The sequence below is a fragment of the Schistocerca serialis genome, chromosome 7, assembly GCF_023864345.2.
Source record: "Schistocerca serialis cubense isolate TAMUIC-IGC-003099 chromosome 7, iqSchSeri2.2, whole genome shotgun sequence".
NCBI lineage: Eukaryota > Metazoa > Arthropoda > Insecta > Orthoptera > Acrididae > Schistocerca > Schistocerca serialis.
The window spans coordinates 253844112-253868971 of record NC_064644.1 but is presented as its reverse complement, the minus strand read 5'-3'; the positions used below and the strand labels follow the sequence as shown (position 1 = coordinate 253868971).

The following is a 24860-nucleotide window of genomic DNA, read 5'->3' as shown; positions in this document are numbered from 1 at the left end:
TGGGGTTGTGGACCACTGCGGCTGCAGCGGGGACCTAGCCTTTCCGTCGTTTCTAGGAATCAGATTAACATACATACAATCGTGCTACAGTCGTTTGAGTGACATGATAGTCAATCCACACTGATGTCTTGGACACCGAATTCCCGTTCAAAATCCAATGGAATACATCTGCAACGCGATCTGGTGCCGACCCTGAGCTCACAAACCAACGATCCGTGGAACTCTGTGGCCTGTAGGGAGATATACGGTGTCCCATACCTATGGATAGGCACTAAAGACTTGTCGTTTTCATAGCATACAGAATCGCAGCTGTACTGCATTACACAGCTGGATCGGAACACCATTAAATAGGTGGTCATAATGTTTCGGCTCATCACTTTATAGTAGTAATGCAATAATTTGATACTGAATTCGTGGAATTTTAAGAACATTAAACTTATTAATTATATCTAATTCCTACATTATGTACATGTCGACTGTGGGTAACGACATTTATCAGAAAGGTGTGTCAACTGTACAGAGACAGTCATCATCGAGAAGAAGTTTATAGGTCAGAGGAAGAGCGGAAGGGGAAGATTGGCAGATGAAATGGAAGGAAGATAGCAAAATAGAAAGCGATGACAAAAGTATAGATGATTAGAATGTGACAGTGGTCTTGCTTCTGTGTTGACAGAACTATTTATTCACATTGTGTATAGCCACATATGACTACTTCAAGAAAATCAGGTGTTTTTCAAGGTTTGGTCATATGCTGAAGCTCAATGCCAGTACTTTATAATGTAACAGCCATTTGGGTGGCGTAGTGTAAGTGCAGTTCGGTGCCTTTGTGGGCTCTTTGTTTACAGGTTCGTAGCACTACCGTTAATTAAGTCCACCAGACCGATTCTATCGTAGTGTACTTAAACGTTTTTACAGTCAAAGACTACTATGATCTCGTTTAGAAAACCATTTTTTGGACTGGATGATATGAGGCTTCTAAATAATTTTGAGGAATCTTTACGCATCACTTTAGGTACCCTTCACTTCACTAAATCTGTCATTTTAGGTACAACAACAGGTCGTCTTCTGGAATAAAGAAAGAATTCATTACAGCACGTGCGACCGTTCATAAGTATCTGCACCATGTTGTACAACAACTCAATCAAAATTAAAGCATGCAGTAAAGCAATCAATTTTTACATAAGTTATTATTTTAACAGGGCGAAGCACATGTTGAGCCCCACTACAAATTAAAGTCGTTTTTTACATCTAATGATCTGCGGTTGTTTGTCAGAACTGATAGTACGGGTATTAATAAAGTGACACCCAGTTAAGTCATGATTTTTGAAAACGAGGAAGGAATCGTTTTAATTTGTGTAATGCGGTCCTTGTTTTCAGAAGATTCATCCGACTTCACAGACCTATAACTTGTATGTGAATATAGATAGGAAGTAGCACTACGCTTCAACTTGCTCAGAGAAACTAAAAGTTGAAATTGGCGCCAGTGCTCCTTCGTGTTCGTGTAGTTGTCGGTAGGAGCCTGTGCGGTACAGCTAACTCGCTCGCTCACTAGCTCCCCATCAGCCAGTTTGTGTTGAGGCGAGTGGCCATAACACACCAACAAAAGACGTTATGCTTCAACAGGTGCAGTTCTGTTCCGTACGGCGTCAATTTAGTGTACTGTGAAGCACTATGTACTGTGCTAGCATTGAAACCAGTTGCCTTGAACTCATAGTACACTGTCATACCAAAATAGGCACGAATGTAACTTTTTCTAAATGTGTCACTGCCTAGTAGCACAACTCGATGATACTAGGACTATTAAGAGAAAGATTTGCTACAGTATAACACGGTTGATAACTGAAAGAGCAACGTAATGATACGAATGGAATTGACGTTATTGTTCAAGGACAATAATTACAATGAAGCCATGATGACTTACAATATTCCCCTGGACATTACAGAAGGCGCGACATGGTTCTTAATGGGGTGTATAGCTACCATGGACCGCAATTAATGGTCGGCAGCGTGCTCCTATGTTGGCCACAAGGTTGGTAACGAGCTCTTCTGCTGGGCGATTTGTTCTTCCACCAACCCAGCTGATAACCACTGGATAACCTTTGGTGTATGTGGACGTGAAGCAATGTGTCTCTACGCACCATCCAGCACGTGCTTGATGGCATTTAGGAGGAGGTTACAGCAGGACACTCCACTTGCCCACCATAAGCTGGTTCCAAGAGCTTTTCCACCTGAACAGTTCGCTGCGGTCTCGCAAGGACCGGGTCGAAAGTACCCCTGAAAAGATACACATCTAGGTGGAGTACAGTGATAGAATCCCCCGGTAGGAGGTTCGAGTCCTCCCTCGGGCATAGCGTAACTTAGTTTGAGTTAGATTAAGTGGGCTTAGGGACCGGTGACCTCAGCAGTTTGGTCTAATAAGACCTTACCACAACTTTCCATTTTTCAATGATAGAATAATGTATACTGGCGAGTTAACCGTTCTCAAATCCTTGAAGGTCAAAACGTCCGCGCCACATAATTCCTCCCAATAACATGCCATCTCGACCACAGAACACTAATGTTCGGCCATGACGTCTTGACGTGTCGTGTATTCTGCCGGACATCAGCGTCGTTAATGCACTATATTTCGACAACATCACAGGATATCTTCATCAGATGTTACCTGAGACTGCTCATCGAGTGGAACAGGTCCAGTATTTACACAAAGAGTCTTCCACTTTCATAGATTGCTCCAGGCGTTCCGTCTGCAGTCCCTTCCTGCTAGCCGGGTCCTTAGGCGTTTCTCCTTTGGTCCGGTGCACCTGCCTGTGCGCTGGAGTTCCGCTTTCGGTCTGGTGTCGTCTCAGGTGTTGCCTCTGCAGTCGGCTCTCGCTTGGGACGTTCTTATACGCTCCTTCTTCGGCCCAGTGCGTCAGTTTGAGTGCCGACGCAGCATTATTCCTGTTCGGGTAGTTTTACGGTGCAAACCTACGCACGCTACTCTGTACGGATAACTCTGTTTGGAGAGGGTTCCTACTCTGGAAAAGCAATTTGTCGTGTTCTATCGATGCAAAGTATTGCGTTTAAAACCTTGCCATGGCAGAATGACTGACCACGGTTTTTCGTGGCGCTAAGGTGAAGGACTAGCGCGTCATCGTCTGGTCTCGACGTTTTTCTTCCCCCTGTCACCTACGACGGATCATGATACGGACCAAGAGATGGACCATAAAACGGACACCTCCGCGTTGTCTCTCTGGAGCGGAGCAGAAAATATTAGTCGGGAGAAGATCTTATTACCTTTAGCTGGAGATCGAAACCGCGAACTCAGTCGGCAGGGCCCGCAGACTTGGCGGTTTAGCATTCACCGCCTTGCTACTGGCGGAATTGTCTACGGCCGTGAGGGGCAAGAAGCCGTAGTTTCGAGCATGTGTTCCGTTTATACGCCAGTAAACGACACCGCCACGGTGCCCAGTACTGCCGCCATCCCTGCTGTTACGTCTCACCAGACCACCAGAGCGCATATTGCGACACCTGACGAGCTCCTCAGGGTGAGGACAAGGAGGTGACACAGAGAAGATGTGTTGCATCTCCGCGTCAACGAGGTGAGGATAGCTTCTTTGTCCTCTACCGGGACCACGCGGCCACAGCTGTTGGGTTCCATCAAGTGCAGCCGGTTAGTGTGAGGAATGCAAACTAATATGGCGACGTGCTGGAAGCAGTCGGAGAGGACGGGATCACGCCACCACAGGTGAAGAAATGGCCTCGCTCACCGACGATGTCAATCCAGTGGTTAGAAGGTTACTGGATTTTCCATGAGAAGAACTACTCCATCACAAAAGATGGGGAAGGCTCCGACCTATAAAGGGTTCAGATCGAAATCATCAGACATTACCACAGGGTTTTGAACATTGTAGAGAGGGAGAAATGGCATCGATTCACCCACGGGTCCGAGCTGCAGAAGCAGCTGAAGGTGGTCTTTAGCCATCTTGCAATTAAGATTGAGCCAGTATTCCTGAAGTTCCAATAATGTCATTTCCATTCGTACCATTTCCCAAAACCGTTACGCTGTGGTCCCACCAAGTCACCCAGGCTGCCCTTGTTCCTAGTCATCCTGGCCGACAACGACGAAACTCGGGTAATTTTCGAGGTGGAATTTGTTGATGACATCCCAGTGAAGGTGAACCCTTTGAGCAAAAGGTAGGATAGCCCACTGCTGCTCCTGCCAAGGCGTTAACCATTTTGTGCGCCAGTAACACATGCCTGGTCTCAAGGCCAAATGGGCCACCGTCCCACGAGACCAAGGAGTGCCAGAAGAAGAAGGAGGACACACCGACTTTCTCCAACTGCAGCTGCCAGGACGCAGGTTCGCCGATGCTGTGAGAGGAAGGCGCCACCCACGACAGAGAGCATCACGCCTGCCCATCAACTGCGCCAAAGGCTGCAGAACGCCGGCGCAGAGGTCAGATGGTGCAACGTGCCACATCGCAGCGTGCAGAACACACACAGCCGCCAGCGGACACTACCCCAGTGTCAAAGACCAATGCCGCAGTCACTTGACAAGCGAACTCAGTACGCTTTTTTGGAAATGAGCCATACCCCTGCACTCGTTGACGCTGTTACGGCTGCCCTCCAGGCGATCGACTTCAAGAACGAAGCCCAACATGGATAATGCACATATCCAATGCCTAATCGTCTGTACGTTCAATGATAACGGGCTACGCCCCAAGCAGAGCGAAGTTCGCCGGTTCCTAAGGGACGAGGATGTTGACATCTCCTTTGCGCAGGAAACCTTCCTCAAAGCTTGGCGTGAAGTTGCGGCAACAAACCACTGCTGCTACCGATATGACACGACCACTACAAGGGCGGCATCGCCATCTACGTCATGACGTTGCTACAGCGTCATCGAATTCACCACAGCTTGCCCCAGAGGCCACTAGGGTAGCCATTAACACTACTAGCGGAAAGATTTCTTTTGTGTCTTCATTCTGGCAGCCCGATAGACTGCTACTCGAAGGAGTCTTGGATGTCCTGCAGTCACTGCAGGAGAGACTATTCGTTGCAGGGGACTTCAAAGCTAAAAACTTGGAACCGAGCTCCCGCCTCACCATCACCATCGAGAGCCTCTCTCACGTCGTTCACCAAAACGGCGTAGTCAGCCAGGGCCCGTTGGAACCCACACACTTCCCCGCTTATAGCCGACTGGATGTCATCGACTTTGCCCTCCTGAAGGCAGGCAGGCAATCCCTGTACATTGACATACAGACCGTCATGTCATCCAAACACTTTCCAGTCATTTTGACTTGGAAGTGATATGTGCCTCTGCTCCAGATCAGCGTCCGAGATATCGTAACCTGAACCGCGACCTTTTCACATGGAAATACTCGAGTCAGTCGAGAACGCGCCCCACCGTGAACTAACTGGCGCAGACACAGTCTTAGATTTCTTCAGCAGAAGAATTCTTCGAGAAGCAAAGGCGGCTACACCGAGGTGACTGCAGCGATTCCGAGATTTCTCTAGTGAGCTGTTTCCCCACATCCTGGCGGCGTTCACAGGGAAAACCCCATTGTTCCGTGAATGGCAGTTCATCCGCCATCGAAATATGAAATGCCGCATCAACCACATGTGACGGAGGACTGAGGTAGCAGTTGAAGAACACAGGCAAAAGAATCTGCGGACCTGGTGTAAAGGCTCAAATTCAGCGACGGCAGCACCTGGAAGATGGTGAAGAGCCTCGTGTGCAGTCGACAGTGCGTACCACCGCTACAGGCCGGCAACGACAACGTCAGTGAGCCTGATGCAAGAGCCAGCATGCTGGCGATGTATTCGTAGCGAACTTCACGCCAGTGAAGACGGACGAGGACCACATCCGTCGAGTAGAAGAGCAGCTACCGGTCTTTCTACGGACAGAAACGGAGAAGACGTCGTCGAGCCGGTCACAGAGGGAAAAGTCGCGGAGCGATTTCCTTCGCTGATCACCGGGAAAGCAGGAAGCAGCAATGATATCAACAAACTACCAGCTGAAGACCTTTCCGCCGATAGACCATTGGCACTTAACCGGCTTCTTCGACGAGGTACTCCATTCGGGCTGTTATCCCTGAGCGTTGAGGCACGGTGGAATTGTGGCCATCTCGAAGACCAGAAAAGATCCAAGCGAGATAACGTAGTACCGTTAAATCAACCTGCTCCCATCGCTCTTTAAAGTTTTCGAAATGCTGCACGAAAGAAATCTAATGGAACACGTCACCCAGAAGTGTGTCTTTCCTGACGAGCAGTTCGAAGTTCTAAGCGGCTACTCGACCTCTCACCAGCTCCTGCGACTGGTGCAGCCGACTATGATATCACTGGAAACAAGAGCAGTGTTCTTCGACACTTCCGGGGCCTTAGATTCCGTTTGGCACGGAGTCTTCGTGTACAAGCTCTTTGTACTCGGGCTGCCAACATCGCGTGGTCTCCTCCTCATATCGAACCCTTCAAGTCATGACAAATGCTGGTCCGTGAGGGATCGGCAGGTATGCGCAAGGGTAATGCAGAGGTCGGTACTTGTCTCCCTGTTGTACTCCCTGTACACTACTACCATTTTGCGGGTACGCACACGATGAAATGGCGCTTTACGCCAGTTATACAGCGCAGTTTACCCGCAGCACGAACGTACTCACGATGAAACGTCGCCTCCACGTCGGATGCGACACTCTGAGTACATACTCGTCGATGTGGCGGCTGAAATTCAACGCAGAGCAGAGCCAGGCTATAATCTTCACCCGAATAATTTTTATGCTTGCAGCAGGTATATGGTAACACCTATACGTCACCTCAGGCTTAACCAGACAAGTGAAGTTTTCGTTTCATTTGTTCCCTACAGAAAGAGCAAGAACTACATTTTAATGTTTATACTAGCGTACACTACAAACTACATTGGCCAGGTAATTTTAATTTCGTGGTTTTCGTAGTCACAATCGCCTTTCACATGCCATAGTACTCCTCTTGTTCGGAGAGAACATACAATTAATTTTATGCTTCTTGAGCATCCAGCTGATTTTGGCAAAGATTCGTTCCGCATTGGGTAGGTTCTTTGTGTCGTTCAGCTCTTCTTCTAGATCGCTTTGCGGCGTGCTTGATTTAAAACACATTCGAATCTCATCTTATATCCTTCCCTGCAAGACACTGATGCTCTGTTTCTGCTGCCAAACTATTTCGGTATTGCAGGGTGCGTTAACTGTGGAACGTTGTATCAGAATTCCATCTCCTGCGCTGGGTGGTGAAAGCTGCTTTCTTGCAGGTATAAATCAGTGTATTTTGTGATGTACAGTGTGGTAAAACCACACATCTGGTTTTCTTTTGAGAAGTATATCTTGCAATAGAATTGATCATCCATTTGTAGTTCCATAGTTCGCTTAATATTTCGCTGGCGTCAGCTAAGATGCCCCCAAACTCAATGAGGCTCTCTCAACAATTAGACCAGATCACATGGGTATCATCCACATACATGAAGAAATATGTACATTTAGCCGCCTCTAATGCCTCCTCTTCATGTCTCTCCTTGAATATATTGGAGATTCATAGGGCACAGTGCTGCTCTTGACTAAACCTGGTGTCTGCTCGTAATATTGGCCCACATGCAGAAAATGTGCAACAGAGCATCGTAAAATTTCTCTGCAGTCAGCTCCAATGAGTGTTTCAGTGGCGCACTAGTGTCATAAAACCTAGTGTCATAAAATTCTGTGATATGCAGCAACTTGAGAGGTTGCAAGAGGCCCACCCAGTTGTCCTCATACAGGAACAAGTGTCTTCTAGTTGGGTGAGTTGATACACCAACGTTGCTAGCGATTGGCCGATTGGCATGCCCTCTTTGTGTACTTTTGAGCAGACCATAAGGTTTGGGTGGAACTGGTGCTCTCAATCGCAGTTGTTTGATGACTTATGCAGGTGCACAAGTTTTCTTCGAGATAGCCCTGGCCTTCTTGTCCATTTTGTCCAAGAGGTCACATTTAAAAAGTCTGTATGCTGGGTCCTGCAGATTTTGGGGCAGTTTCTCGTAATCAGGCTGTTACAAAACGACAGTTAAGTTTCCTCTTTATGCTGGCAACACCAGAATTCTGGTGTTTTCCCAGAACATCTTAATTGCAAGCTTCTCTCTACTTCAGATGTTCGATTTCGGAGATTTTTCGTGATGATCAGCCTGCAGGTATTCCGGCAAATTTCTTCTGCCACATTTGGTGGAATTGCATTGTGAACTGGCTCCACTGCACTCTTGAAACTTGAAAAGGGCAAACATCTAGCAGACGAGGCAAAGTCGATACTGCCCCAGTAGTCCTCTTATTTGCGCAACACACAATTGATGTTATGCTTCCTGAGAAACATGCTGCTTTTGGCAGAAATACATCCGGAATAGGGGAGATATTCTCCAGTCTTTGCCTCATTTCAAAATGGTGCCTTCAAATTGTTTCTTACTTCAGTAAATCCTGTTGTCAGTGTCCTCCTTCTGCTGTGCTTTCTTGCTCATCCAGTCAAACGTCGCACCCTGACATGCTGAGGCATTCTTCTTGGTGCTCTCCTCTAGTACTCTGTTAGTAGCTGAGAGGCAGTGTGCCCTGTCCCACTATCCAGCTGACAAAGAGCCGCCAGGAGCTTTTACATATCCACCAGTACAGGGGAACCGCTTTTGCAGCTAAAGTCTGGGACAGGGCAGACGGTTGCCCATGCTCTCTGGTGGGGTGCTGCAAAATGATTTCCTGACACACCAGTGTATGGAAGTTTGACCACATGAGTAACAGATGGAGGGCACTCGCAGTAGGGTTAAACTAAATGACAAACACTTTGAAAGTACTCAGAAGGGTGTCAACTAGGGTGCCATTGACAGACTATGTGAAATCGGCTGCAGAGAAGATTTACGATACTCTGTTGAATCTGTTCAGTCATATACTGACTTCAGTTCATTTTCTGCATATGAGCCAATCGTAATAGAGGACAGCAGGTGTAACCAATAGCAGCTCCCTATCCCCAGTAACCGACAACATGTTCATGTCGTGATTTAAAGAACAGGCATTAGAGGCAGCTAGACACAAATATACATATTTCTTTAGGTATCTGAATAATTCCTTTGTAATCTGGTCTCATGGTTGTGGGAGGCTCACTGAGTTTGTGGAACATCTTAATTCACGCTAACGAAGTATTAAGTTGGCCATGGAACTGTAAATGGATGGTCATCTGCCATTTCAGTATATACTTGTCAAGATGTTTGGCCATAATGAGTATCACAGGCCTAACATACTGATTTATATCTGCAAACTACCCTTCACCACCCAGGATAGAAGTATGGAGTTCTGAAGACATTGCTAAAGAGGGAGCGTACCCTGTCAGAACCAGTTTAGAAAGTCCTTTAAACCAGCCATGCCGCCACACGATCTTGATAAACAGCGGCATGAGGCAAAGACTGGAGAATATCTCCCCTATTCCGGATGTATTTCTACCAAAAGCAGCATGTTTCTCAGGAAGCATAACATCAGTTGGGTGTTGCCCAAATAAGAGGACTACTGGGGCATGTGAAAGACGACTGGGATTACAGGAACCATAAAATTATAATATACCTCGCCGATGTGGCATGTCTAACATTGACCAAAGGACAAGGGCAGTGGATATCAGATGCTAAGAATATCAGAGACACAACCGACTAAGACAGGCAAATAAATCGGCCATAGCCGGGCACTGTCTGGAAAGCAATCTTTATATGAGCTAGGCTGAAATGGGAGTTCTGGCTCAGACGTGAGATACTTTGTTTTAAGAGAGAATCTATAGAGATAAAAGTGACGGAAAACGTCGAGAATCGTGACAGTGTGCACCCACTGGGTAGAGCCGATGTTCCTCTACTGGAATGGCTAAAAACGAAACGTGGACAACAGCAGAACTCCACAAACCGAGAAACTGAGGGTGTGCACATGGAAAACGAACCCCACACATAACACCAGGAACACTGAAGATGGAAAGCCTAAGTACCCTGTTAGTAGGAGTGGACTGTAAGCGGAATGCTTGGAACCGAGTATGGACGAGGAAGACAGTAGGTAGGGAACTTTATGACCGAATCAGAAAAAGTCAAAATCTTAGCTGACAAACAAACGCTGAATTAAGTGTAAAAGGGCGTGTGGCGGGCAATGTAAGAAGCGTTCAGTGACTTCTAAAGCAAGATTTTGTCAGGCGATCTGAGTAAACCCCCTATGAATTTTTGTTTTAACGTAATATCAGTAGGCGGCTCTAAATCCAACATTCATTTAGTCAGTAACCATATTGGCATCGAAATGGAAGTTAACGCAGAGAAGGCTGAAGTAACGAATTTGGTCTTCCGAATTTGTATTCACCACCGAAGATCGTAAGTTATACCCTCCTAAAGCACTTGTCCCTCTCCCCCCTCCCCCCTTTACAGCAACAGTATATGCCCATCGCTGGGGCAACGAAAGGAACCTCGCGACTGGAAAAAGCGCAGGTCATTCCCACTGTCAAGAAGAGTCGTGCGACAGATGCATCGTTGAAGTCAATCTGTTGTAGAATTATGGACCATGTTTTAGGCTAAAAAATTATCACGGTTTTAGAGAACGAAAGTTTTTCTATAAATACCAATTCGCAGTTTGCAAACAGAGATGTAGCGAAAATCAACTCGCTCTGTTCCCTTACGAGACACAGAGCACTGCAGTCAAAGGCGCTCAGGTTTATGGCCTAGTCCCTGATTTAAGAATGGTATTTTTGTCGCGTTCTTCCGTTTAGTGAAAAATATGAGCTTACCGAATGTAGGACCAGATTTACGACTGGATTCAAGACTGCCTTTCAGAAAGAGCTCAACATGTCGCTCCTAACGGAACAAAATCAACAGATGTAAAACTAATTCAGGAGTACTCCAAGGAAGAGTGATACGAACGCTACTGTTTACGTCTATATAAACGACCAAACAGAAAGCGTCTGAAGCTCTTTACTATTTGCACGTGAAGCGGCTGTCTATAATAGCAACGCCAGAAAACAGTATCGGCTTGCAGAATAATCAGCAGAGGATTGATGAATGGTTCACATTTTAGCAGTTAACTGTGAATTTCAATAAATGTTTTGCTAGTACATAGGAAAAGAAATCCACTACTGCACGACTAAACTATTGATGAGAAATTGCTTGAAACAGTATACATCGTAAAATAACTAAGAGCAACAATCAAAATGGTTCAAATGGCTCTGAGCACCATGGGACTTAATTGCTGTGGACATCAGTCCCCTAGAACTTAGAACTACTTAAACTTAATCAACCTAAGGACGTCACACACATCCATGCCCGAGGCAGGATTCGAATCTACGACCGTAGCGGTAGCGCGGTTCCAGACTGTAGCGCCTAGAACCGCTCGGCCACTCCGGCCGGCAGAGCAACAATCCAGAACGACCTTAAGTGTAATGACAACATAAATGTAGCACGAAAAGGAGATGCCAGACAAATTCATACGAGATAGGTTAAGGAAATATTAACTCATCCACGAAAGAAGTGGTGTACGAGGCGTTTGTGAGACTGCTTCTCGAATGTTGTTTACCAGTCTGGAACACTTAATAAGTGAAACTGATGGAAGAAACAGATAAGATCCAACGAACAGCTATATGTTGCTTTACGGATTCGCTTTAGTCGGCGCGGGATCGTTATAGAGTTGCTCAACAAACTCGCGTGCCCGACTTCATAAGAGAGGCTTCGTGCATCGCGTAGAGGTTTACTAATGAAAATTCGGGAGAGTCATTTCTGTGAATATTTGGAGAACATATTACTCCTCCATCATAAATTCTATGAAATGACCACTGCAAGAGAAGTCGTGAAATTAGAGCTCATACAGAGGCTTACCGACGATCATTCTGCCCACGTGACATTCGATTGGAACAGAGATGGGGGAAGAGTTAGTGTTATCAGAAGTACCCTCTGCCTCATACCGGTGGTGGCTTCCGAATTATGACGTAGATATAGAGGGAATCATAAATAATTAACCCGTTCCACTCGACGAGCAGTCTTAGGTAGCACCTGATGAAAATAACTCACTTTGTCGAAATATCGTGCACGAATGACGCTGATATCCGAAGGAACATCCGGCATCTTTGGATGTGAAGAGATCAGTAGCAACGCCCGAAGAATTACGTTTTTGGCAATGGTCCTGAGCGCGCTACGTACCCTCACATGGCGAAAGATGGGAATACGCAATGCATCCAGGAAAGTTGTTGATAATGATCGTTCTGGTGCTCCAGGTGTTTGTGTGGGGAGACGAAACGTTGCATGAGCGTACAGACCTCCAATTATTTGAACACGATAAAATCAGTGCGCAACATTATTTTGACACTGTACTCTTTCTGCATATAAGTCCTTTCATAGTTTCATGCGGCCCTGACAACTTTTTTATGGATGAAATGCGCCACCGCATCAACTGCGCAGGTAGAGGGGCTTTTGGAGAGAGTGTTTATCTCACGGAAGCGAAAAGATTGGCGTGACTGACGTCCTCTCCTCCCTCCCCAAACATAAATCTCATCGAACGCGTGTGGATACGTCGGGGAGACATATCGTAGGACGTATACATGCACTGACGACCATTCAGCAGTTATCAAATGGTTCAAATGGCTCTGAGCACTATGGGACTCAACTGCTGTGGTCATCAGTCCCCTAGAACTTAGAACTACTTAAACCTGACTAACCTACGGACATCACACACACCCATGCCCGAGGCAGGATTCGAACCTGCGACTATAGCAGCAGCGCGGCTCCGGATTGGAGCACCTAGAACCGCACGGCCACCGTGGCCGGCTCAGCAGTTATCAACCGTGCTGGTGTCCCGCCTGGGTGCCTCAGACCAAGGAGGTCTTACCGTGGCCAGGAATGGAGCATTTTCCGCAGCATTTATTGCTGGCCGTGGTCGTTACGCACCCTATTGAGAACAGTATCCCGTGTTCTGTCATGGCCTGGGGACCAGCGTAAATCATGTCGATTTCAGAGTAATGAATATCTTTTCTTGTTCGTCTCATTGCGTATTTATTTCAGTTTCCTTTTGCACTTTAATCTTCTGTATAGGGCCCAACTTTATCGAGCGTTGTTCCTTGACAACGATACAGCGTGTGAAATTTGCTTCCGTCCTTAATTTTTGCACACATATGTGGTAATAGTTTTATGGTGCAGATGTGTAAAAGACTCGACTCATGTGCCTCTCCTTGAGTGAACTGCGTTGCCTCGTAGCAACTGCAGTCAGTGCGTCAACCACAGGCACGTTTGCTAAATTACGAGACGAGAATATCGTTCGGATGTTTCTCGTGTATTATCTGGATTGCCAACAGAACATCATTGAAAGAAAAGAAAACATTGATCACAAGTAGAATCATGAAGCATATGTGACTTTCGTGCGAGTATGCATGTAAAACCAGTACTATTTTAAATTCAATGGTTCTTTTGAAAAGAAACCTTTAGTGGATCTAGGCGAAAGTGAAAATGTAATATTAAGTCAAACAAAACAAAAACTGTGGGTGTTTTGCAGCATTTTTCTTTTTCTGGAACAGGTTTCGACCTAATGAGGCCATCATCACACTAATAACTGTCATTGTGAAAGCAGGTACTACACTGGCGAGTAATTTCGAAAAACATATTACACTGTTGGAAAGCGACAGAAAACCAGAGAAAATAGCGGCGAATTCATAACGAGGTTGGAAAAAGATAAGCGAAACAGGGAATAAATGTAATACACTATTGGCCATTAAAATTGCTACACCAGGAAGATGAGGTGCTACAGATGCGAAATTTAACCGACAGAAGAAGAAGCTGCGATATGCACATCATTAGCTTTTCAGAGCATTCACACAAGGTCGGCGCCGGTGGCAACACCTACAACGTGCTGGCATGAGGAAAGTTTCCAACCGATTTCTCATACAGAAACAGCAGTTGACCGGCGTTGCCTGGTGAAACCTTATTGTGATGCATCGTGTAAGGAGGAGAAATGCGTACCATTGAGTTTCCGACTTTCATAAAGGTCGGATTGTAGCCTATCGCGATTGCGGTTTATCGTACCGCGACATTGCTGCTCGCGTCGGTCGAGATCCAATGACTGTTAGCAGAATATGGAATCAGTGGCTTCAGGAGGGTAATACGGAACGCCGTGCTGGATTCCAACGGCCTCGTATCACTAGCAGTCGAGATGACAGGCATCTTACCTGTATGGCTGTAACGGATCGTGCAGCCACGTCTCGATCCCTGAGTCAGCACATGGGGACGTTTGCAAGTCAACAACCATCGGCACGAACAGTTCGACGACGTTTGCAGCAGCATGGACTATCAGCTCGGGTATCAGGGCTGCGGTTACCCTTTAGGCAGCATCACAGACAGGAGCGCCTGCGATGGTGTACTCAACAACTAACCTGGATGCACAAATGGCAAAACGTCATTTTTTCGGATGAATCCAGGTTCTGTTTACAGCATCATGATGTTGACATCCGTGTTTGGCGACATCGCGTTGAACGCACATCGGAAGCGTGTATTCGTCATCGCCATCCTGACGTATCACCCGGCGTGATGGTATGGGGTGCCATGGGTTACACGTCTCGGTCACCTCTTGTTCGCATTGAGGGCGCTTTGAACAGTGGACGTTACATTTCAGATGTGTTACGACCCCTGGCTCTCCCCTTCATTTGATCCCTGCGAAACCCTACATTTCAGCAGGATAATGCACGACCGCATGTTGCAGGTCCTGTACGTGCCTTTCTGAATACAGAAAATGTTCGACTGCTGCCCTGGCCAGCACATTGTCCAGATCTCTCACCAATTGGAAACGTTTGTCAATGGTGGCCGAGCAACTGGTTCGTAACAATACGCCAGTCACTACTCTTGAACTGTGGTATCGTGTTGAAGCTGCTTGGGCAGCTGTACCTGTGCATGTCATCCAAGCTATGTTTGACTCAATGCCCAGGCTTATCAAGGCCGTTGTTATGGCCAGAGGTGGTTGTTCTGGGTACTGATTTCTCAGGATCTATGCACCGAAATTGCGTGAAAATGTAATCACATGTCAGTTCTAGTATAATATATCTGTCCAATGAATTTCCCTTTATCATATGCGTTTCCTCTTGGTGTAGCAATTTTAATGGCCAGTAGTGTAGGAATATTCTAAGCAACAACATAATTTTTTTCTTTTTAAACAAGGCGAACACCTGCCAACAAGATAAGTGACAGACTAGAATTTCATTTTTTCTTTACAACTGTGAACAGGCCAAACTGAGTTAAGAAGAAGAAACCAGTTAACATATTATGATGTTATGGTCCGTCGCATCACCTGAGATCGGAAAGTAACATCTAATACCACTGCACCATTCAAACTGTACAGCAAATAAAAATAAAAATAGCCTTAATCAAGAAAATCACCTTCATATTTCCTTTAATTCTGAGGCTGTTTCTTCTCTCGAATCCAACAAATATCTGCAACATAGAACGTAACCAGTACCATTAATACCACCTTAATACAACAGAGTTGTCTTTATGGAATCACTCATTATTTTAAACTGATATGACAGTACAACTCTTGACACCATTGTCTAGTAGGGAGTCTATCCTCGAAAATATACATTATATATCTCGATATTCTTCGTCCTATCATTCATTATCACTTTTCAGTTGGTAGCAGTTTTTTTCTTCTAAGGATGTTTTATGTTTCCTTCTCTAAACACACCGATGCTTTCTTTCTTTTCTGGTTACGAGCGTTTCTTTCATAGAACGTCGTTCATATGCCAAAAAATTTACTTCCTTTATATTTGCTCCCGGAAGTTTCAGTTTTTCATGTCCTTACGAAGAGACATTAAATTTCGAACATGCAATTGTGCAAATTCGAACAGGAAGTTCTCTCTGGAACTTCATCGTACTTGCTTCCAGTTTTACGGGAAACGACCATTGTTTTCCGAGGCTGTGCCAATGCGTTGCTGTTCAGTATAGGGACATGTTTTGGTTATAAAATTGTTGTTGTATGCAGGTTAATTAGCCAATAATAAGGGGTGGAAACGAAGGCTGGTCGCCAAAACCTAGACAAAACTCATTTATAAGGTGCTAAAAGTTATACTGTTAGACCACTGGCTTTTGCAAAATGACAGTTTTGTGTCGAAGTCGATGACAGTGATCATGTTATACTATATCACGAAAAAGAAGCAGTACAGGTTACACTTTTATTTATAACGAGTTGTATCGGTACACACAAACTGACTCAGGTACGTCCAGCACGTAAGTCTTGGATAAGAATCTAATCTAATTGGTCATGAACTGGTAAGAGAGGTTAAATGAAAGTGAGAAGAACACTAATTTGTCTGTAAATTACATATTAACAACGGACCGACTGTTCTACAGCAAGCTGTAAACATATCTTCCCTGTACTACCATTTCTCTACTATGCTAACAGGTCAGTCATTATTAACTGAATAAGTAACTGAGAATCAGAAGATGTAATGTTTATTGATGCCACGCCTACTTTTTGAAACACCACTTCAATATTAGCTCGGTGAACAACTGTTCCGGGGATAACTCTCAAGTAAAATTGCATGAGATACATCTAGAAGGCTGTAATATATTCTCTGTCGTTTTATAGATCATCAATGACTCTGTTCTGAAGCAGTAAGAAACCAGCTGCTTTATTTATGAAGAAGCAACTCCTTTTTTCCCTTGTGCCATTGTGTTACGGGTGGAGATATACGCAAGTGAGTAATGGAAATGCTGTCGGGCGTAACCTACCCAGTGCAAGTGACATGAAAAGTGCTGTATGAGATATATATTTTCATATGGTGTCAATAGATGAACATATCATATATCATCTATGCGACTTTATCTTCTGTACACATCTAGTATCACAGGGAAAAATTCCTACATTAAAATGTGAGGCTTTCAAATTCTATCTTGGATGTTGTCAAGCCCACTTACAGGTTTCTCGACGATCCTGGACTTCTAAAATACGTGTATTCGTAGCAAAATTCAGAATCCAAGCAAGTCTGTAAATTCACTCATAAGGAAACGATGCCCTATATCCAGATCTGCATCTACTACAGTTGTCAGAATTACAACTTATGGTTAGTTCTTGCATTTAATGATGAGAACGTATGGAGAATGAAGGTATTGGAAGGAATGGGCCTTAAGAAAGGAAATTTCACTCAAGAAGTCTTGAGAAAAATTGATTTGCGGCACTTCTCTGTAGTCGGTAAACTATAAGAGAAGCCTTGAAGGGACAGAGGACCCTGAGTACAAATCTTGGGTCTTGTGGAGAGGTGACACAAGAAAAACCTTAGATTGAACACTGAACTGCATTTTCTGAAACTTACGTTTAAAAAAAAAATGGCTCAGAGCACTGTGGGACTTAACTTCTGGTGTCATCAGTCCCCTAGAACTTAGAACTACTTAAACCTAACTAACCTAAGGATATCACACACATCCACACCGGAGGCAGGATTCGAACCTGCGACCGTAGCGGTCGCGCGGCTCGAGACTGTAGCGTATAGAACCGCTCGGCCACTCCGGCCGGCCTTTTTTTAAAGGTTATCTTTTTTCTCAGAGTCCATGAGCGTTAAATTATGAAATTTTGTTCACTTTTTTCAATAAACCCAATAAATGTTGTATCGTAGGTTAATGTCGAAGTTCTAAGTGTAAGCTGAGGTATGCGACAAGGCGACTGGAATTTTGTATGAATTTTATTTAACACTTAAAGAACTGTTATTAAAAAATTAATGAAAATCTCCTATTCGATATATTCACAGAAGCTCATAAAAGAAGCTCGTTGTATGCAAAGAGATTTGAAAGAGAATATTGTGTAAAAATCTCTGGAATAATTTCTGAGAAAAAGGTACAAATGTTATTTTTAAGAAATAATATTTGTAAACTACTCTACATAATTAAGTTAAATGTCAGTAACTCAAGGAATCTAACAGTAAATGTTTTAAATACATGTAAACTATGGTGCAAAATTCCATTGGTATATCTTCAAAATTGGGAATTCGGTGCATCTTTTAAACAGTTTGTGCTTTTCATGAACATCCCACCATAAATTACTTCGTAACACCTTCAGACGTAATTTTATATTAATTTGTTGTACTACTATACAATTTTGGCCCTAGACCATCATCAGGTACGTAAAATAGAAGTATCATGTACAAAATACAGTTACATCAGTTAAGAGGTAAACACAAAGTATGTCAAATCCGAAAACAAGCAAGGAAATTAAAAGTTACTTAGCAGAATGTTGCCAATGGTACAATATGCCATACTGGTTTTTGCCCCTATTTAAATTTAATTAGAGTTCATCCTCCTAGCGCTTATGACTGTTTTTAACTGTCATAAACTTGTTGTTTTCAGCTCGATTATTATGGGAGTGCGTCACTATCAAACAGTTCTTGCAGAGATCTTACGCCACGTATACAGAGATACACGAAGTTGATGCAGTCAGCGAACATACATGGTGCACAATGAGTGTTATTTTGTGATATGAACATGAAATGAAATTAAAATATTAAAATGTAAAATATTAATATAAAACACTAAACATAAAAAAATTAAAATAAAATTAAAATAACGTTAAGCTCTACAACTCACCATTGGAGCATTTATACGTTTAAAACTGTGCTTTTACAGCTGAAGAATGAAAATTACAAAATCATGATGAGATTGCTATGACTTATTACACGGTTGTATAATATTCTTCATATTGTGGCTCTACATGTCCAAGAGTATAGCAATTGCTGTGGTTTCTACGGCTCTGCAATGAACGTTAAATAAATATAAACAAAAGCTTGTAAGGCATAATTTACGAATGACAATCTTCTGTGAAATAAGTTATAATTTTCCTAGCGTATCTTGAGATCAGACTTTCTTTGTGCTTAATTTTTAACTGATGCTAATACATTGTGTATTTAATGCTTCCACTCTACATGTTTGGTTTCGGTCTAGGACCGAAACTGTATCGCCATACAAGAAATATGTACAAATAACAACAAAAGGCGGTACGAAACCACAAAAACTACATGTTACATCACAGCTGCGGTATACGTCACGTTTAAGGTTATATAATTAATTGCTCCACACCGAAAATTCAGGTATTCAACATAAGCGAGCGAATGGTTGAACCGAACACAATCTCGAGAAAGGTGCACATTCACGCTAACCAATAATACGCACCAATGCACCTGCATCTAATGAATGCTGCCAACTAACTGTTTCTGAAGCATATATTATGTCCAGTTTGGTCAACAACGTTAAATCACAAAACACTGTTGGCGGGAGAAATTTACTTTTTACGGCTGGATACAGCTTAATCACCGGTAGTTACATTAATGTCAATACTTTATCGCTCCATATTCAGACTCATAAAGGAGTATGCTTCAGGAAGCCTCCGATACATAGCAACTAACAGTGGCGTATGAGTATATGGGGTCATCAGGAAATGCTGCAGGTAGCGTGTTAACGTACACTCGCTGTCCGTTTCCTTATGGTAGTTATTCGGGGATAGGACAGCCACGTAACGTCAAAAGGTAGTTGGTCTAAAAGCATCTGCCTCATCTTCCTTGTGTCAGAGAATGTGTTGCTCGGAATATACTTCATTATGAAGATGCTCTTCAGGTGCACATGTGTTTACTGCACGGCGTTCTTGGTTCAAATGGCTCTGAGCACTATGCGACTCAACTTCTGAGGTCATCAGTCGCCTAGAACTTAGAACTAATTAAACCTAACTAACCTAAGGACAGCACACAACACCCAGCCATCACGAGGCAGAGAAAATCCCTGACCCCGCCGGGAATCGAACCCGGGAACCCGGGCGTGGGAAGCGAGAACGCTACCGCACGACCACGAGATGCGGGCACGGCGTTCTTCTATGAGACGCTGTGTACAATATGGGCCAATAATAGAAGTAAATTAAGCAGACAATGATTCTGCATCGCCCTTATGAAACAACTTTTACAAAGAATTAAGAGGAGAACTTTTTCTGTTTTTGGGGATACTTACACTGTTGTCCGACATTCTGATAAATGTAACGCACCCATTCCATTGTTAAAGGATGTCTGTAAACAGGATATGAATACTTCATTATGTGGTGATGCGTACAGAAAGAATGATAGAGATGCCACAAACTAGCTGGTAAAGATTACTGCTATATTATTAGATTATTCTTTGCTTTCAGTGGCAGTTATAAAAAAAAGTCTCTGAGCACTATGGGACTAAACTTCTGAGGTCATCAGTCCCCTAGAACTTAGAACTACTTAAACCTAACTAAACTAACCTAAGGACATCACACACATCCATGCCCGAGGCAGGATTCGAACCTGCAACCGTAGCGGTCGTGCGGTTCCAGACTGTAGCGCCTAGAACCGCTCGGCCACTCCTGCCGGCAGTTATAAAAATCTGAGAACTTTGAAGTATGGTACTTTCGAGATTCTATGGACATCGTAAAGTTGATAAGGCAAGCAAATATGAGCATCTAATAGTATTACCTACGCGGCCTATAACAGATATCTTAAAGTGGCTTATGAGAATGGTCAAGCCCGTACAACTAGAAAGCCTGGAAATATATGGCAGCTTTGGAGTCAAAAATGTTTTTCTTGAATATTTGAAAGCTGCAAGAAGCGGTGCATTGAAATCGTCGTAAGAACCATTAGCTCTCCAACTTATTTATTCACTAAATATTTATCTTCATTGTTCAGCTCACTTATAGGAAAGTTTACTCACAACATGCGTAACTTTACGATATTTATTGCGATACTTGGGAAACTCAAGTTTAAAGGATTATCTTCTCGTAGCTCAGCTGAATATCTATGTACGTGTTTAAGCCTACCGAGCAATAGCGCTTGCCATTGGTGTGAGAGTAAGTAAAACTCTTATCTGTTGCCCGAACACTGAGTTAGTTTATCATTTGTTCAGTGAAAAGCCGGCCGGAATGGCTGAGCGGTTCTAGTAGCTACAGTCTGGAACTGCGCGACCGGTCCGATCGCAGGTTCGAATCCTGCCTCGGGCATGAACGTGTACGATGTCCTTAGGTTGGTTAGGTTTAAGTAGTTCTAAGTTCTAGGGGACTGATGACCTGAGTAGAAAAGTCCTATAGTGCTCAGAGCCATTTTGTTTAGTGCTACGGGTAGTAGTAGTCGTCCGCTAGTCGTTGGCGAGCTGCCGTGTACAGGCGAGTCGCGAGGCTTCAACTCTGAAAAGATTCGTCTGTGGATGTGAAGAAACTTTTCTGAAACTGTACTTGGTCGCACGGAATTGTCCACGGTTTAATTAAATTGCTCATAAAATAGGCCAATTAACGACAGTAGCATATACCATTCTGTGAAATCTGATTACTAAGGAAAAGCTTTTTCTATAACAGTAAATGATTAGCATCAACCCGAATCCTTACGCGAGACAGTTAAATTCCATCACCCGATCAGTACCGCATCCCGGTCAAGGACGAGGAAGAAAGGCAGAGATTTAAGCGACGGCAAACAACGATTGTATAACGACTTGTTCGTTGTAGCTGTAAGATTATTACATACAAAGAAACTTTAGCACCTTCATTGTCCCCAATTGCCCAATAATTTCACAAAACGATTCTAACGTTTTGAAACATCGATCTTCTGCCGGGACGTGAACGAAAAGTCTTTGATAGGCCTTCATGGGAAGGACGAATTCCTTTTGAATTCCATTTGAATTCCATCCACGACAGTATTCAGTTCGCTTACAAACTAGAAAAATTTGGATGCGTCCCGTTTCTGAACGTTCTAGTTTGTGATAAAGGTGACATTGCAGTGTATCACACACTAAAGCTGACGTATCCATATTTACATTTCCTCTGTCTCCCATACCGTACACAAGCCGCTTGCCCTTAAATCTTTGGTTCATAGGTCACACATTGTCTTGGACAATGACTCCCAACTACACGAACTTGCACATCAAAAGAGCAAGCTAATGGACATTCCCAGCAGGATTTAGCAATGCATTTCTCGTGAATTGAAGGATGTTCAGGGTGACAATGATTGAACTATATGAAAAAAGAAACATAGCAGTTAGAAACTACGGTGTGCACACATTTTATTCGAAATGTAAACGTCACTACAAAACAATGGTTCAAATGGCTCTGAGCACTATGGGACTTAATATCTATGGTCATCAGTCCCCTAGAACTTAGAACTACTTAAAGCTAACTAACCTATGGACATCACACAACACCCAGTCATACGAGGCAGAGAAAAAACGTCACTACAGATATTCGGATTTCGGTTATGACTTGTTCGACGTGCCTGCTGATCAGTGGCTATGATGTGGCGCAGAGGAATAGCAAAATTTCTTCGTGATCCGCTGAAGTGTCGCAGTATCGAAGCTGTCGATGACCTCCTGAATGGCTGTTTCCAGCTCAGCAATGGTTTGAGGGCTATTGGTGTACACCTTGTCTTTAATATCCCCCCACAAAAGAATTCGTATGTGTTCACATCCGGAGAATATAGCGGCCAATCAAGGCCCACGCTAATGGCCTCTGGGCACCCTAGAGCCAGAATGCGGTCATCAGAGTGATTGTCCAGGACATCAAACACTGTCCTGCTTCGATGGGATCGGGCTCCGTCTTGCATGAACCAAATAATGTTGCAAACAGGGTCGATTTAGATAATGGGGATGAAATCATCTTTCAAAACCTCCACGTACCATTTGGTAGTCCCCGTGCCATCAAGGAATAACGCACCGATTATTCCGTGCGTGGACATTGCACAGCACACAGTGAATCGTTGAGGATGAAAGAGACGCGGACTCTCAGTTCCCCAAATGCGCCAATTTTGCATATAACCCATCCTGTTGGAAGTGGACTTTGTCGCTAAACAAAACCATACTGCGCATGCTAATTCCCGTCATACCCAGCGGCCAAGTGTGTAATTTGAACGTCCAAACGCAAACCGTTCAGAAGTTACAGTTTAATAATTGTCTCCCTGTAGGTACGAGGTGAGGAAGACAGCGATACTTTTAAAGGCATTATTGTCTTGCATTGGTTCTCTTCCAAAGAAAAAGAGCTGGATCCTAAAGAACCATGTTCTTAGGGGGCCCTCAGTCCTTCTGTGAAGACTGCAGTCAGTCTCAATTTTGTGCAGAAGGACTTGTTGCTTCGAAAGGCGAATGTGTAAGAGATTCTTTATGGAAGTTGGGATATTTCAGATGCTGGCTAAGCAACAGCTACTGTTCACAGAAAAGCGCTAAACACTAACAATACATTCGCTTGTTGCAACCAGATAAGCAATTAGAGGCCCTACAATGTTCAGATATCGCTTACTGTATGATCCCCAACAACGTTACGATTCTAATATTTGCCTCGACGTAATGGGACTGAGTGATCTGATTAGTAAAAAATTTTAAAAATTCCAATAATGGTCTTGATGTGGACATCTCTTGGAGTCAGCTCCGTATTAAAACCATGTCAGCACCGTGTATCCTCACCGAAAGGATTCGATCATTTTAGTGCGTTCTCCCCTGCCACAAGGGGACTTGCGCGTTCCGTCTACCAGCATCGGCGATTTCGATTTGTGTAGGGAGCGACTATTATTTGCAGTGTGTAAGGCTCCCCTCGGTCAGTCTATCGATTTACTCCAAGGACAACTTGCGGAAATTCTCATTCAAGGTCATCGACCGATACAAACGGACTTGTCCGTCAGCACGACAACCCAAGGCCACATACAGGTCTATACACCCGAGAACAGTTCACGAAACTGTATTGTACTGTTCTTCCTCATCCACCCTACGACCCGGTTCTCCCACATTCCGATCTGTTTGACCTACTGAAGGATACAGTAAACGAGAAACAGTACGTGGATAATAATGAGGTCATTAATGGAGCAAGACGTTGGTTCCGATATCAACCATAGCACATGGGTGTACAGGCCCTCCGAAGGCGGAGTAAATCCGTCTCACGGACGGAGTTTATGTTGAGAAATAGCATTTGTACACAAACGTGTTAGGAATAATAAGGTTTACTGGAATCCCGAATAAACACAGCTTGAACGACCAAGTTTATCCTAAATTTCCATCCTTGATCATAAATTTAATCAGATTAGGATGAAACCAATTGCGAAAAGTTCTGTGTACGTCCCTTCAGCTCTACTGACACTAAGTCATTCCACAGCATATGTAAAAACATATCTGTCAGATTCATTAATGAGCAATGTTACGTCTTCAGCAATCAGTAGGGATCGATGACCTAGGAGTTTGGTCCCTTCCCTACTCTTTAAATCAAACAATCTACAATCAGTTGTAAACAGTGTTATACTGCGTCGTGTACACAACAGAGACTACTGGGTTTCGTTTCTCACTTCAGCGTAACAACCATCGTTGCAGTAGCGTAGTTTTTTGTGAAGCATCTCACGTTTGCGAATGTACCCTACATGAATTTAGCATCTCAAGTTTGCGAATTTACCTGACATGATTTTCCGTTGAAGAACTAGTATTGATTCTTCTGAAAATAATCCCTGCAGCTTGTAAAAGTTTCACTTAGGCTTTAAAATGCCCTATATATCCCTTGTGGCCAAACTCGTCCGAGTATTGTACCGGAGGACTTCTGTGTGATGCCATTCTGTGCAAAGGATCACGGACAAGCATCAGTTCGGACCAAATTGTAAGTGCAGTTTCCCTCAGAGCGAATAAAGTGATAAAACTGATTCAGTCCGAATGTGGCACAATTGCATGGTTTTTAATTTCGGTCTATCCACTACACTCATTTCCCAACTATTATAATTTCTGGAGTGCCCGTGACAACAACGGTGCTAAGAGAATACCTCCAGATATTATAATAGTTGGGAAATCAGTGTAGTGGAAAGACCGAAATTAAAAACCATGCAATTGTGCCACATTCGGACTGAATCAGGTACTCACAACATACAACCACTGC

The 24860-nt window shown here is 43.9% G+C and overlaps 1 protein-coding gene across 1 annotated transcript in view; it reads right to left on the bottom strand.

Annotated features, from left to right (window-relative positions):
• Positions 1–24860, bottom strand: part of LOC126413002 (neuropeptides capa receptor-like) — a 1154641-nt gene that overhangs the window by 2770 nt on the left and 1127011 nt on the right. The gene's annotated exons all lie outside the window — the stretch shown is intronic.